This window comes from Falco biarmicus, chromosome 14 (assembly GCF_023638135.1).
Source record: "Falco biarmicus isolate bFalBia1 chromosome 14, bFalBia1.pri, whole genome shotgun sequence".
Taxonomy (NCBI): Eukaryota; Metazoa; Chordata; class Aves; order Falconiformes; family Falconidae; genus Falco; species Falco biarmicus.
Genome location: NC_079301.1, coordinates 12,782,905 through 12,800,121, shown reverse-complemented (window position 1 = coordinate 12,800,121; position 17,217 = coordinate 12,782,905). Strand labels below are relative to the sequence as shown.

General features: G+C 37.4%; 1 long non-coding RNA gene across 1 annotated transcript in view; it reads right to left on the bottom strand.

Moving 5' to 3' along the window:
* LOC130158973 (uncharacterized) overlaps positions 1 to 17,217 on the bottom strand; it is a 47,346-nt gene that overhangs the window by 18,832 nt on the left and 11,297 nt on the right. Inside the window, exon 2 of the long non-coding RNA XR_008825572.1 lies at positions 15,183 to 15,345. This is a non-coding gene — a long non-coding RNA (uncharacterized LOC130158973). The remainder of the gene's footprint in view (positions 1 to 15,182; positions 15,346 to 17,217) is intronic.

Here is a 17,217-nt window from a genome sequence, read left to right as displayed (position 1 = left end):
ATGAGAAACTGTATTATTTTTCTCATAGTTTTAGACTAGCTATAGTGTTGTCTTTAACATTTCTTTGAAGTTAAATAATCTTTGATGGAATTGAGTTTTGAGAGCTCATTTTGAATTCACTCTATTCATCAGAATAGCTGAAAAAAACCCAACAAAACAAACAAAAAAACCCCCACCATGTAGAAGATCACCTATAAAACCCATACATTTAAAAATTTGGTTTGATAAAAGAAACCTACCAGAAAAATCCCACTGACAATATAATGAGATAGTGGGGAGCTGAACACATATTTTAAAGCTTGTGAGCTTATTTTCCTTTTTTCTCTCTAAAAAAAGTGAGCTCTCTATGTTGATTTTCTTCCTTTTTCCAGTATGAACGAATAACAAAATGAAACATTTGTTTTCATGTTCTTAATCACTTAGTGCATGTTTGTTTTAAAAACACTAGCTTCAAAAAGGCTGAATAAGACCCAGTTTTGCAGAAACAAACAAGCACCAAAATGTCATGATCAAATAGAGGAAATTTCAACTCAAGAGGGCTCCTTGTTTGCAAAGTGAGGAGCAACTGAAAATGGAGTTTACAGTGAGGCAGCATTTTCAGCACAACTTTCTATTTGATAAATAAATGATAGATCTCTCAATGTACACTACAGTGGTGTAATTGAAAACAAACCAAAAAAAGCTAGCTAGTCTCTGAAAAACAAACCGGAGATTGAATAACGAAGTAATCGCTGAATACTACTTCAGTTTGCCATGCAGTGTCTGTTGCTTTTATCCAGCAGCATGCAATTTAAACATTTTTGCTTATTTCCTGTTTCTTTTCTTTGCAAGAACAGATAAACAGAACTGGCTATTAGCCTCCTTCTCTATTAGTATGCCATATGCACGCTGTGCTCCAGCTGTCATGTTAAAAATGCATAAGGCTAAATTAAAATCTGCTGCAAAGACTTCTGCTGGTAATCAGATAACTCTCTATGTAATATCTGATTTAAAATGATAATATTTTTCACATATTTTATATCAGTAATATAGCTGAAGGATAAAAGAATACTACATTTTGATAATTATCCTTTATGGACATTCTGTGTCATGTTATAAATGAACTGTATTTCTCAATAGCATTTAAAAGTGCGAGTACTGAGTCATAGCTTCAGCTGGTACAAGCAGTAGTGAATCCAGCAATTTTCACCAGCTTGAGTGTCATGATCAAAAGAGAACAGCTTTTCTCTTTGGAAGGAAAACAAACCTTTGAAAAATAGTTATCAGACTCCTCAGTAAATGTGGTGAAATGAACTATGATGTTCAGCCAAAATCAGACCAATTACCAAGTGGAAACAGTGGACTAACACCCTCTGTTTTTTGGGAGATGATGATGCCAGGATGGATTGTTGCTTTGGTCATCAGGAGGGAAGAGCGGAAGGAAAAGGAAGCTGCTAATTTAAAATGCACATGGTATTTGATAAGGTTATGAATTCCAGAAAGTTTTTCAGTCCAAGAGTAGGATTTCTGAAAGCTAGTTGACCCGAGAGGGAAGATGAATCTTACAGCTGAGGCAGCATAACAAGACTCCCTTATACGTGATACACATCTTCAGACAAACACAGTTTAACTGGCTTAGTCACAACCTTGCCTACCCTCTTGTCCACAGCAGGGGGACAATGAAAGAAGTGTGTCATCGTTGTTGGACTCCTTTTTCCATCTCTCCCCAATGTCCCACAGAGGGCACATGTGGTTGCCTCACTTTCTGCATGTGGCCTCGTCTGAATTATCCCATATGCTTCTCAGCATCCCTAAGATGTTTGCTGGGAATGTCCTAGCAGCAGTGTTAGTGACGGTAGAGATTATTTTTTTCAGGTAACATAACACTAGAAGTGGTGTTCTTCTTCCACAGCCAGTCATGGAAGTTTTCCAAGCACCACTATGTCACAGTGCTGCAGAAGCAAGGAAGAGCAGCAGCAAGGATCGGACCCTGTGCACTCAGACCTGCTGCTGTGCCCAGCAATGGCTGCAGCGCTGAGCTCTCCGTAGCCTGGCTTCACTGATGGTACAGGGCTCTGTGACTGGCGATCCGCAGGCACTGGGGACCATTTGCTTACCATTACTGGGTCCCCACAGTCCAATAGCAGACTTGGGACAACAGGTCTCGTAAAATAGTGCTTTTTGAGGGATTTATAGAATCCTTCCTTTGCAGACAAGGAGGCTATAACCTAATCCATCACCCCAGGTGTTCTTTGGCTTTGTTTTTACACGTGGGAAAGAAACCCATCAAAACTACTGTTCAGCTGAACAGATTTAGTTTTTTTAAGCAAAATATTATTATTATGGGCCATCTGTATATCTGCACAGAGGCTAATAATTATCAAGTCAGAAAATATTGGGCATATCTAGATAATAATTCTAATTAAAAAAAAAATCCTTGGAATACTGCATAGCAAAGTCTAACAATTCTCCCCTCCAAGTACAGGAAGTAAATCGCTAAATACATGATTATTCCATTTATTGTAAGAAAAGATAAGTACAGTGCATCAAGCAGTTATCAGAAATGGATTAAAATCAAGAAATTCCTGTGCTGTGCATAATGAAACATTATTATCTCATTTTAAAAATACATATGAAATTAATTTTATATTGAGTAATAGGCTAGCTTCATTATGCATTTTATAAAACCAGGTATTTTAATATCTACCTTATCTATATCTACAAGCTGTAGCTTCTGACTCAAGAAAAATGTCCACATCAATCTGAGAACTGCACATAATAACACAAATAGAAACTAAACCATAGGTGTTTTAAATATGTCAGTGTAATAAAGCAGTGTTGGAACATCCATCATTTCTGAGACACAAATGCACCGATAACTTAAAACTACTCTCGATTACTGAAACTAATCACACCTGAAAACTCCATCTAGACACATTTCACCAATGCAGGAAAAATTGTCATCAGCCTTTCCTTGATAATTTAAATGTGTGGCATCTCAATGACACAAAAGTTATTTTCTATTGTCATGGTGTATCTAACCTAGGGTACAGCACTGGTGCAAAAGAATGAACTGAACAGCGCACTGCCAAGAAAAATATATAAAATACCTCTATTACACATAATACCATGGGAATCTTCTGCTATTGCTATCCAATGCTTTAGATGCCACTATAAATAGGATGAGCCCTAAACATACCCGATTTAAAACGAGCGATACAGTGTTGACCCTGCTGCCCTCTCAGTAACAGGCAGTACAGTGACATGAGCTTCCTCGGTACCTGCTTTTCCTTTTCGTATTGAACCCTGTGATCAAGAATGAAATTTTAAATCCTTTTACTTTGATGTATTGATTGAATACATGGTGATAAATTCTAGAAGTCTCAAGTTAAGCCTTCAGTGCCAATGCAGACAGAATTTGTACTGTATGGGATGGGTAGCTGGCAGACCTGAGAAACGTAGCTAGTGTACTGTGGAATTGCAACATATGCAGATGTGGACAACATATATACTCAATAGCCATTTAGCAAAAGGCTCAAGACTTTTCAAAAATCACTGGCACAGCACAGAAAGCAATAGACTACCTCTCTATTGCTAAATCATTAAACACAGTTCGTTAATGAATCTGTAATGAAACAGAAGACCAGGATTTTACATTAAAGCAAAAGCATTTAAATTTGCCTTGAAAGCAACAGACAGGAGTATGTGGGACAGAAAATCGGTACTTCACAGTAATTTTAGCCCACGAAATTGATCTGGACAAACACAACTCCAACAGCCAGACCTGAAAATTTCAAATTGGTCAGACAGTCTTTTATGTCATCTAATAGTTAAACTAACCTTGCTAAGTGTTTGGAGGAATTACTATGTGTCTGTTACATAGGGAAAACTTGCTTCTAAATTATGTTAAAAATAAGTATGTCATCTCCTTGACATGATTGACTTTGACAGCTTTTTTTCAGAGGAAAGACCAATTTAGGGAAGTCTCCTGAGCAAAGAAACACTGCCACTTTTTGTCATAGGAACTGAGATGGAATAGTAACATGGCATCAATCCTACAAGCAAACCTGTCCCTTTCACATCAGTGACTGACACGCCAATTTCCAGGTCCTGAGGGACTCTACGATTTGCTCCCTTGTAGCCTTGTGGTTGGCTTTGTCTAGGTTTTGGGTTATTTTGACATTTCTATTCACCAGAAGATTAAATCAATCATTGCAATAATAAGCTTCTTTTTTTCACTGGGTGCACTTCTACGTTTCTTTCTGCAGTATGTCCTGGAATCATCCTATTGTTACACTTCTAAAAGAAGTTTCACTTTCTTATTCACCTGTATAATATAACATGCAGCCTAACACAGCCATCTACCTTATACATCTTGTACATTGGCTTTCCATGGTATCTGAAGTAGTCCAGTCTAGGAACATTTGCCTTGCAACTTAACCAGATCCTAAACTGTCTGCAGTCCCCTAGCTCTTTTTTCCCCATGAGAACGAAGCTCAGACCTGTTCTTTCAGATGCATCAAGGTTTCTTGCCTTTTTTCGTTACAAAGAAGGAAAAAAAAAAAAAAAACCACAACCCAAAACCAACCTGAGAATTCTAGGAGCAATGATACCTTTACCTCCTCACCCAGGAATCTACATTTGATGAGATGACAAGAGCAAGCTGGAAGCTGCTGCGTACTTGGTGGTTAGTCAAGGCATCTACATCAACACAAAAAGGAAAGAGTTCCTAGAACCTCAAACTGCCTTTCCTTGTAGAGCCGAAGTAGGAATTACCTCAAACCAAAATATCAGCAGAAAGAAGAAGCTTCAGAACAAACCAATAAAATGAACAATAATGTATAGCTTTCACTGATTCAATAGTTCTATTTTCTAAACTCCTGTGAATTCACTGATGTTTGCTACATATGGCAACTACCTTTTATTTTAGTTCCCTTTCTACACCCAGTAACTCTTTCTAACACAAACATCAGACCTTCTTCCTGTCTCCTATCATTCTCTCTGATGTTCTGTATCTTGTTTCATTCTCTGAAACTGCTTGTCATTTTCAGCCTTCAATTAGTCACGTAAGTAGTAGCAGCAACTATTTTATTCATTTTGTTTGAAAAGAAAAATCATGGAATGTAATGATGCTGATTTATCTTTTCAAATTAAAAATAAGAAGCTTGGGAAACAGTGCCTAGCCATAGTATTGCAGTATTGAAAAATGTAAGCAATTTAATTTTTCCTACTGTTTGTTCTACTGTTGCTACACAAGTATTCTTTTAAGTTATCAGCTCTCATGTCTAAATTCTAATTCCAGTGGTATAATTAGAAGCCATAGAAATGCAGTTGAATTACTTAGTCTCTAGGAAAAGATAAGTAATGTGATTACACTGTATGTATGTATGATTATTAAGTGAACATTTGTATGGTATAAGACCAAGAACCAGAAAAATAGCCAAAAAATCTCATTACACGGTATAATTTCTCCAGATGTCCACCCAATTCAAAGTCCATAAAATGTTGTCCATTTTCTAGGTCTTAGAATACGTTTCATGTACAGGTTGTTATTAAGTGAATAAACAAGTTTAGCTGTGTTACTTCTTCACTGTCTCTTCACTGTTATATGCAAACTTATCAATATACTAAATTTCTATTTTTAAAACTTGTGCTTTGTTGAACAAAGACTTACATTGCAGATCTTAATTTCATCTTTTTTCTTTGCAATATGTCAGAGGATTGCAAGTAAATCAGTAGCTCTACTGCTTTTTTAAAACTTGGAAAACACACAGAAATAAAAATGTTTGCACTTCAATAGAACTTGATGAAGACTTCTAAAAGATGTGACTGACATAGTTGCATGCAAGAAATCCACAAAATAATTGTATATGGATAACATAAGTAATGGGAAATAGAGGAAAATCATTATATAGGTCGCAAAGAAACAAATTGAAATATTCTACATAGCTTACAATGGAAACAATGACAGAGAAAGAAATACTTTGTTGCATTTCACTAAACCCTCATTTCAGGGAATTTTATTAAATCCATACAAAATCAACAAAACCTATATTTAATTATTTCAGAAAAATGATTGTTTTCTAGCAAGTAGAGAGTGTGTTGAATAAAATTTAAAATAAAAAAGACATACTAAAATGAAGATGTGAATTTCTACTGTAATCTTACATATTTTTTACCCCCAAAAAAGTGTTAATGCTTCTGACAAAGAAATTTCTAGCCAGTAACTTGCTTTTCCCAAGGCTGTACTAACTATGTCACGTTATTTTTAGCAATTTAATGGAAAGGTTTTTTTTCCTGGATGGAAGAGAACCAACAATAACATTGTCAGAGCTTCATCCTGGTGTCTAACTCATGACCTCGTGCACCATGACAGATTCAGGTTTGAGCACAAGTAGTTCCATTTAGCTTAATAACTTCTTGTATAAGAGCCCAATGCCAACGTTAAAGAATATTTCTGACTTTTTCAGTTAAACATCATAGAATGACTTCATATCAGAGTAATGCATACATTTTTGGAACAAGTACTAGATCCTTGGTTTCAGTAAAGTATATCTTATTCCTACTAAGTAAAACTATTAAAAACTATAAAGCTATAACCTCTGTCACAATAAGACCACAATACAAGATGACCCATTTCCAAAGAGCAGACCGGATGGCAAACAAATTTATGTCGTCGTTACGTAGGCATATCAATTTCCCAATATTATGTAGTCTCAACTGTCATTAATCATCTGACATTCTCCTTAATCATTGACTAATTCTTTATGAGCATTTTGCAGGAACTTTTTTTTTTAAAAAAAATGTTCATAAGAGGGGCCTCCTATGGTCATCACATTCTTTGTATTGGGGAACTGCACAGAGAATAACATGGTAATTAATAAACAGGAACAGATATTTTTAAAATCAACATCATCAAACATCAGACACAGAACAAAGTGTTTGTTTTTTGAGGTTCTGCTTTAAGGGATTCTTCACAATGACAAAAATATATGACAGACTGTAAAATACTCATTCAGTACTTCAGTTTCTCAAAGTCAAAAGGATGTGAAACCGAACAGTCATGCACACATCAATAATCGTAGTATCCGTGAGATACTGCTGAGCCTATCTAATGTTAAGGATTATGCATTTTAAATTTGCTGGTAGTGAATTAATTACATTTCTTGTAATTAATGCATCTTGTTAATTCATAACTTGTGTAAAGATTTCTTTAGCCAGCTTGTGAATTTAGCTGTTCTGACACTAAGGTAACTCAAACAAAATACAGAAAGAAACCCAGGCAACTAGAACACATAAATAAATATGGTGGGGGAAGAATTCTCACCAGTTTGCAGCATGCTTGAGTTACTGCTTTGGTGCTCAGCATGTGATGCTGAAATATGAGATTTAACAATTCACTGAGATAAAAGGGCGATTCACAGTTCCTAGAATTACCTCCATTAAAACCCCCACCAGCACCACCAGCACCACTTATTTCTGAGCATAATCTCTTCTTCAGGTTTGCTACCAACATGATAGGTATTTATGCCTTCCTGTAGATAGATAATACTCAGCTGACAAAAGGGTGAAGCATTACTGAGTTTCCTCATAAACAGCTATAATTCTGTTAAATGGGCCTTATGGCTGTTGTGGACAGACCAATAATTCTAATAATTTTCTTATTACCAGCTGCTTCTTGCCTTCAGTAACATTCATTTTCAGCCTTCAGAAGTGACAAAGAGGAAAGTCTATATTGAAAACTGACAGAAATGAACATGAGAGTAAGGGTAAATTAATATATTAGCTAAAATAACAGCACTACCGTTATTGATGTGATAAATTTTGTTACTTTAAATAACAAGATGGATGCCATTCTGAGAGCACTCTGGGCAACCAGAACATTAACAGGTATAGACAGGAGGTTGCAGGGTTCTGACATTTTTATTTCTAATCTTATTTCATGGGCTGACATTAGGATTTTGTTACACTCATTCAGAATCTTACTTGAAAACAGCCCTATTTTAAAGAAAGAGTTGGATAATTTACAAGACAGAAGTGGAAAATGTGGGATGTGGGATCTGAATTAATCTTGAACAAACCTTGGGATGTCAGATATATCAATTGGCCTGTACCTTGACCTACTAAATGCTAAGCCTAAAGCTGATTTAAGCCAAAAAAATATAGTCAGTGAGTATACAGACAGCATTCCAACACAGACAGAGGAAACAAGAAAAGCTTAACACCATCTTTTAGAGACCCGCTGTCAAATTATCAGTATAGTACTACAAAAAAAAAAAATAAAAAATGAGCCAATAGATGAGGAATTGCTTCATACAGGCAGAAATTTTAGATGGGACATATTGGATACACAGGCAAGAGAAAAACCATGGCCTGGAAACCATCCCCAGTGCACTAAAAAAGGACACTACAATCAGTTCTCCCCATTGCTATTAGCAGCATGGGAACCTCTGCGATCTTTTCCTCATCCATAGTAGTCTGTGTGTCTCCTAAATGGCAAAAAATATTTCTCTAATGAGGCCCCATTCATAACTTAGTGACACCAGTAGAAAATTTCCAGTTGAATGCAACAGCCTTCAGATGCAGCCCTGTCTGTAGAAAGGCTTGTTCTGAACTGAGTGTGCCAAAACAGAGACTCATCGTGATTATCCTTCATCTTTCCAAGGCTTCAGATTTCCTGTAACGGGCCCAAGCAGGCCTTGAAGTCAACTCTGACAGCCCAAATCCCCTTCCCATTTGGAACAGTAAGAAAAAAAAGCATGAACAGCTACAGCTAGTTTATACCTCTCGTCCCACCAACAGTAACAATTTCAGCTGCAGAGGGATTTTTTTCTAATGTCATGCTGCTACTGAGGGCACATGCATAATGTTTTGTTTTATTTTGGTTAATGCTTATTACTAATGTATGTAACATGGTAGCTCATTATAAATTCAATTAAATGTTAATGTAAACATCTGCTCAACTTCACTTGTATACTGATATATCAGACCAAGAACTAAAATCGTTACCCTGTGAGTTGCTTTTACATTATGCACCCCTCCAAGGAGAAAGGGACAAGGGAAAGGAACCTGTTATGTTGACACTGGGTAACTACAAACTTCTCTAAATCATTAACACTATAAAAGATAGCTGCTTCAAAGCAACTGAAATTAAAGGTACAACAGTTGAAACACTTCTTGTTTGACTTGGGAGTACCAATGGCTAGTAAAAGCAGAAATAACAGCCTCAAAGAGACTGCAATGGGAAGTATCACAGCATGTGGAAACAGGAAAGTGAAGCCACTTACACAGGCAGGAATGGTTACACGCACTGAACATGTTCAACTTGTCAAAAAATGACATAATTCTCAGACACAGTTACAGGTCAGTTATAGAGGAGTCACCCTCAGGAAGCAGCATCTGAGTAAGGCACATAAATAATAGTTTCAGCTGTTCTAGCACATATAAGCAGCAACAGAGATGGCCAAACAAGCAACAGTACTCTTGGACTGTGCAGCGTTTTTTAAATATGTCCCTCAGTTTGAGAGATGCTAGGAATTATTAAAGCAAATGTGCTGTATTCTACCATACACCACAGCAATTATCATCTTCCTCTGAATGTAATTGCAATGCTTGATTTCAGCCAAACTATCTAAAATTTACACAGACCTTTATAAAGCAGAAAAATATTCACCTGAACTGGTCATGGATGATAGTACCATTCATCACATCAAACACAAGGGCCATCCACAGCTATCTGGTGTGCTGGAAAGCAAAAAGGGCTTCCACTATACAGTAGTCTGTGAAAGCAACAATTTCAAAATTAAATTACTGACAGGTGCTGACAGATGCATACGCACTGGCTGACTTACATGAGCAATGTAACCTTCTAGCTCCCATGGAGGCACCACCCTTCTGTCAGGTGAGCAGCTGTGGGGCACGGACTTACCGGGCTCCCTAACAGTTCTGGACTGAACAACGCAACACTGCCCCAGAGGTCCTCGTGCTAGCTCAGAGGCAGCTGCATACCTGCATCACACTGTAAAGAATCACTAACACACCCCAGAAGCATTATATCCACATGCATTGTAACAGTGTGTTGAACTTTAAAGCTCCAAAAGTCTTGATATCAAAAAGCTATGTGTGAGGTTTGTTTCTCCCAGCTACCCAACTAAGTGGCTGGAAGGTCTGACAGCAAAACTCTGCTCAGAGGTTCAATCCTATTTTTCCCCTCCTTCTCCAGTACTGTGCCTTTGATTGGCAATCTCCATCAGAAGTGGTGCCATGCAGTTCTACTAGTTGTTGCTCTGCCTAATTCTTGTTAAGTCTGAGGCAAGTTAAGATTGGAGAGAAGTAGGTGTATCAGAAGAACATGTGGGTTTTCATGGTATCTACTGACCTACTGTCACTGTAGCATGTAGACTAACAAGATGGAAATGGTCAGGATAGATAGTAAACTAATGGTAATGGATAGTAAACTAAAAGAAGCATTTTAGGTTTCACAGGGTATAACATTTAGAACACTGTCATAACTGTACTAATTGTGTCCCTCTTGGGAAGCTAAAATGGAGCATCAGTGGTCTCTAATGGCAATGCTGTGAAGGTTGGTGAAAATGTTAGTGGAATGATTTGAGGACTTCTAAATTAATTAAATTAGTGCTTATATAATTAATAGGATTACTCTGACTCTGCACGTTAATAGGATTTTTCCTTATCAATTCCAAGCTTAAGCGTTATGAAACTGCATGTGGCTATAAACCTCCCCCAAGAACTACGTGAATCATGACAGTAGTCTAGTCATAATCACGAGGTGGTTTCTCTGAAAGCCCCCTTCTGAATATATTTATCTGGTGTTTTGTAACATCCTCTGAATAAAGATATACACCCAAAACACATAAATGTTTTCCAGCGTTTTCTGTACACCTTTACCCACTCTAAACTGAACTATCCAACCATATGCATTCTTTACTGAAACAGGGCTGGCACTGAACACATAATACCAAGTTGTGTCCAAGGCTACATTTAAGATTACTCTCTCTCTTTTATTTTCCTTTTTTTTTTTTTTTCTTCCCTTCAACCAATTTCCAATCCATTAAACTGCTCTAATTTTCTCTTTTCTGCAACTATTTAACTTGGATATTAACCTTTGTGGCTGGCCACAATCTCTTAAACACATTTCTTTGCAATATACTTTCCTAGGTTGTCAGAAACATTTTTCTTAGAAAAATATGGAGAAAAAACTAATAAACCTTAGTATAGCATCTTTGCTCCCATTTTTAGCTTTTCATCAACCATGAAGCTCTCATATAAAATCTCTGATAAAATAAAAATATATTTTGGTCCAAGTACGTTATTAAATCAAAGGAAAACAACCCCACAGCTGTTCATTATTTACAGCATTTACTTAGATCTCAAGTACGATCTTGAGACCAAGCAGACCAACACAAACATCCCTGATGTGGTACAGTAACTCTGCCTCTATTTCCTCAGCGGAATCATCACCAAAATCTTTCATACGGATGTCTGCTTTAGGAACTTATGTCCTCTGCCAGTGTGTCCAGGAAAAAGCAAAACCATCACTATCGGGCTACTCTTTTTACACCAGATTGGAGTCTGTGCACCTCATCCACTCCCCATCCTACCTGTAGAATCTTCTAGAAACAGTTCCAATGGACCAACCAAGTCTGCTCTCCTTTTCAGTCATTCCATACCCAAGCAGAAATTTCCAATTATCTCTTCATTATAAAGGTGCATGATCTACTATGGGAGTTGGTAATTAATTAACCCACAGATTGTGCAAAATATGTAAAATTTAAGAAAGGATGAACATCACACAAATCCTTTGGAACAGAGGGTGCTCTTTTTTTCCCTAAAAAAACCAAACCCAAACCCAATTGCTGAAATACCCTGTTACGCCTTCTTGATCATAACTGTGGAGGTGAAAACAAATGTTCCAAAATGTTAAAGGCAGGTTGGTTCAACATATGGCCTCTATTTATTTATTTATTGTTAATTTAAATCACATGAATTATTCACACATTGTTAACTTCACAATTCTGCACTTCTTCCTGTTGTCTAAACCAATAATAATGGATATTCAGACAAAATCACCTTAGTTAATGTCATGGCTGTTACTAATATTTCTGATTTTTCACGTAGAATTGTTTTCTGCTAGAAGTTTCATATATTGAAATATTCCTCTGCAGAAAGAAAAAAAAAAGAAAAAAAGAAAAAGAAAAACCCCAAAACAACCAAAAAACAAACCAGAAACCCAAAACAAAGCCACCTTAGCTGGGTAAGCTATGTTATACTGAGAACACTATCAACCAAACAGAAAATTCCAGGCTATGTAAATCATTCCATCTCTAGTATACTGAAGTGTTTCAGCCAGTTTATCTTATTTCACAGTCTTGCACTTTTCATTGACTGCAAACTTGGCACCCAGTTTCAGTAAGTTTGAAATCCTACCACTGGTGCTCAAATACAACTCTGTGAAGGAGTTTGGGGGCTTCGGTCTCTCCCAAATCTAGTACATGCAAAAAGTGGATTTGTTGACATTCATAAGAATGCAAGTTTCACTTTCAGTCATGAAAACTATTGTGCAGATGTTGGATTGCAAATGAGTAGTTTACCTGTAACCACAGAGACTGCTTATGTGAACCTGATTCACTTTTTTTCCTGGTTAGAACAGACCTTGTTAAAAAATTAAATTTAGAATTCAAATTAGAATCATATTACTGGTGATACATGTTGTTAGGTATTTAATCAAATTGATTATGAATATTAGCTAGGAGTCTGAAACAGCAGAAATGTCAAACTAGTTCTACAAAGCTCAAACTGATGACAGAAAATATTTCAGACTGATTTAGTGCATTTTCCTCTATAACATTTGTTTAAAAAGCATAGCTGCACTCCTGGGAAAAATAGAAAAAAGTTAATTAGCCCACACTTATCATTTCAAATCCACTTCAAGCAGGCCAAAAGCTGAAGTGCCAGGGAATTAAGCCATCTCATCTTAGAACCATTGCATAGAATCATAAAATGGTTTGGGTTGGAAGGGACCTTAAACATCACCAAGTTCCCACCCCCCTGCCATGGGCAGGGACACCTTCCACTAGACCAGGCTGCTCCCAGCCGCATCCAGCCTGGCCTTGAACACTGCCAGGGATGGGGCATCCACAGCTGCTCTGGGCAATCTGTACTAGTATCTCACCACCCTCACAGTATAGAATTTATTCCTAAATCTACCCTCTTTCAGTTTGAAGCCATTACCCCTTGCCCTATCACTGCATGTCCTTGTAGAAAGTCCCTCCCCAGCTCTCGTCGGCCCCTTTATGTACTGGCAGGCTGCTGTAAGGTCTCCCTGGAGCCTTCTCCAGGCTGAACCCCAACCCTCCCAGCCTGTCTTCACAGCAGAGGTGCTCCAGCCTCTTATCATCTTTGTGACCCTCCTCTGGACTGACTCCAACAGGTCTGTGTCCTTATGTTGGGGGCCCTAGAGTTGAACACTGCATATTCACATAGAATAGGTCTTGCTAATTGTGTAGAAGAGCTGTTATAGTAACGAGGGAAGTATCTTTTTTTTTTTTTTTTTTTTTTTTTTTACCTCTGTCAATAATAGCATCGATTCTTCCAAACTCTGAACAATATTTGTGAGATTCTCATAAGGACAAATCACATACAGCAACTCATCCATGCTTCTTCTTAAACTATGCACTCTTCTTTAACCTGATCCTTACACCTTTTATATTGCTCTTTGGTAGCTGAGTACTTTTAATCACACAGACCCAAGCATGATCATGAAGTTAACTCATGAAGATTTTTCCACCTCAATCATTTGCCATTGAAGTGATTCCTAATTTCTTGCCCTGTAGTAACATAGGGATGTGGCGATGTGGAAGATCACGTGTTGTGACAGAAACGTAGGAACTAAGTAGAAAACCGCCCATGAAGGAGCTGGCTCTGCTACTAGTATATAAGTGCCTGTGTCTTTCAATAAACTGCCATTTTGCTTTCCTCTCCATGAGAGTCTGAGAGCTGATGGTCCCTCAGGTGCTGCGCTGAGGTTTGGACATGTCATAAGCTACTACACTTGCCCCTTCTTTTTTCTGCTCTTGTGCCCTTTTGCAGAAATATTTACATCTGACCTCTACACACTCTTTCAGAAACAACCCTTCTTCAATTTGCAAGGTTGTGCAGTCACTCTTCCTAGTGGAAGGGAGAAGTAGAAATAATTTTTTAAAGGATGCTTGACCTCAGCAATCAGACCACATAGAAATTAATTAGCTTGCTGGCAGAGCTGAGTGGCATAGGACTATATTTACTATAGTTTTGTTGTGGTCTTAAAAGCAAAAAAAAAAAAAAAAAAAGATTAAATCATTCAAATTACATAAACAGAAGCTGAAGTTTGTTTGATATTTTCTTCTTTGGCATAATTAGGCTTCAAAGCTCATAATTTATGCTGTAGATCCACAATGCAGTGCTATGAACATTTGATGTGAAATTAATGAACGAATAAGGAAAATCCTAACCTGAAGATCTCAGCACAGCACAGTCCCTGGAGTTTTTCTTTGTTAAGCACCAATGAGGCATAAATCTCAACTTAAGTTTTTTCCTGTGCTCTTTGTGTTCCTTGGGTTTCATCATAGTGTAATTTAAGACTTGAGTAAAGAGCATGTGGAGAGCTTTAGAGGCTGCTGCTCACGTTAGCAAAGGCTGAGCAGATGCCCAGATTCAATTCAGCAGGGGTCGTTCATATGCTTTGCACTAAGCAGATATTCTTTTTTTCATTTCAGAGTATCTGAACGAGACACAAGAATTGCTAGTTGGAAAAATACACTACCCCATAGAAAGGGATAAAGGAAAAAGGAAATACTTTAGTTCGGTCCAGGAAGATGAGGTGACTACCCAAAAATTCAGAAAGAAAAACCAAGTCAACTTTGGGGAGAAATTTTACAACTTGTTCCTTGCAAATCATGAAATCATGCTTCCAGGTAGCTTTTTTTTTTTTTTTTTTTTTTTTTATCCAGCTGTTCACACAGTTTAGGGGATTGCAGATTTATTGAAAATAGGCAATTAGCAGCTCTGGCTTTTATGTTGACTCAGGGGTCTGGCTTGCTCCTCTGCTTCCTGGATAGTTCACAGTGACTGTACATTGGATATAATCAGGTGCAAGGCAACAAACTCTCCAGTCAGAAAGCTCAGGCTTAGTAAGACTTGCTTACATTCAGTTTCCACTGTTATGTGTAGACCGGGGCACGTGGCTTGAGCATCTTGGCTCTGTGAACGTGAACCAGCAGCTGAGCAGTTACCACAGGCAATACAGGAACAGCCTCCAAGGGAGAACGGGCTGCCAGGAACCAGAGCTGACAAGCCTGCTTGTCGGATCTGTAAGAAACAAGGTTTCAGTTCAAACAATATGTCCCATAATAATCCTCCAAATTCAGCACACTTTTCAGGAGAACCCCACTGAGAAAAAGCCTCAATCAGCTCCAGCTCTTAACGTTCAATATTTAGAAGTAAAACAGCTTTTCCTGTGTCTTAGGAACAGCATTCCCAGACAAGCAGGTTTATAGCTTATAGGCAATACAAAGCAGCAAACATCTGAATTGCACGTCCTACCACTTAAAGACTGTCAAATATTGCCCACTGAAATCCATAAAGGACCTGGGTTGGAACATAGCCTGTACCACTCACTGGCAGGGCAAAGCCCTTTCTAGAGGCTGCTGCCATTTTCCAGCCAGACTACATTTCTCAGTGAGTGAAAAAAGGCACGTTCTAGCACGGCAAAACAGTTTGCAAGTGCGATGCACTGTAAGTTAAAGTGCCTGCAGGAAGAGGCTTACACTATTCCTATCCCTATAACCAACTTACTATCTCAAATCTTCTCATAATTCTACAGTCAAAGTAATTCTTCCAGGCAACAGTGTACAAAAGGAGCATATTATTCAAAGCATGCGTTCAAAGACAGGCATGAAGAACCTGCTCTCATTTATGAGAGAAGGCAAAGACAGCCCCACGCAGCTTCCCTGTGTTGCCCCACCGGTTTTTCATTTTTTCAATGTGCATTTTCAATGCATCTCTTTAGTACCATTGTGGCCACAGATAAAACCTCCTCTGCTTGTATGTGCTTGGTAAAAAAGAAAACAACATGAAGCCAAGTGTATTACTGGCACATTAAATTTTCCCTTTTAATGTATATTTTATCATATGTCTGTAAATAAAGACATTTTAAAAATTAATTTATTGTTCTTCTCATGTGTTTCTGATTCAAAAAATCTGACTTGAAAATTGAGGTTTCCAGTTTATTTTTAAGTAGATCCAAAGCAAATCGGTGCTGTTTCATGCATTTTGTCTACTGAGAAATTGAATCAACTTGAGCAGAAACACACCAAAAAGTAACATGAGAAGAATACAGGAAAAGGGAAAAAATGGTGTGATAATTACCACAGATATATATTGACCCTATTATTAATCTCTGATGTTATTCACAAGACAGAGTAGCAAGCTTATTAGCAAAAATGTAACCTTATTTTTATTTGTAATAATTATTTTGCACTTATTTGCAGTGAAGACATGACAAAGTAACATGGATTTTGTACATCTGTCTTATGGTTTAGGTGATTAAACACTGGGAAAGCACCAAGCACAGATGGATTACAAGCAGTTATACAAACGCATATTTGATCTTGTATTAAATTGGAAGTTCTAAAATTTGAACCTCAAGTGCTAATTACATATTTCATCTCACTACAAACTGGAAACAAAACATCACCATCTGGAAAAAATCCATGATCTGTAACTTTGCATGATATTCTGGTTTCATTATTATTACTTCTGGTGCCGCTTCATAGATTCAGGTAACAATGTTTAGTAATAGCAGTAAAGTCTTCAGAAAAAAATTATCCCAACAATCATTTCTCAACTCATTTCCTTTCATTCCCTGTCCTGGCAGAATCCAGTGATCTCATTAATTTTGAAAACTCATATTCTTGTGTCCTTTTTTGTTTCTGGTGGAGCACTGAACCATTCTAAAGAACAAGCCATTTGAGAATTTCACCAAATAATAGATTTGATTAACAAGAGAAAACAATAAATGAAATTCAACATAGAAATTACTTGTTTCAAAGTAGCCATTTTAAAAAGTTCCTTGGGCACTGCCTAAGACAAATTCAGTGGACAGCTTAAACATCTCCACTAGTGACTTTTATGTGTATTTCAACACATACCTGGTAAGTACCAAAGGTCATTGGTATGGTC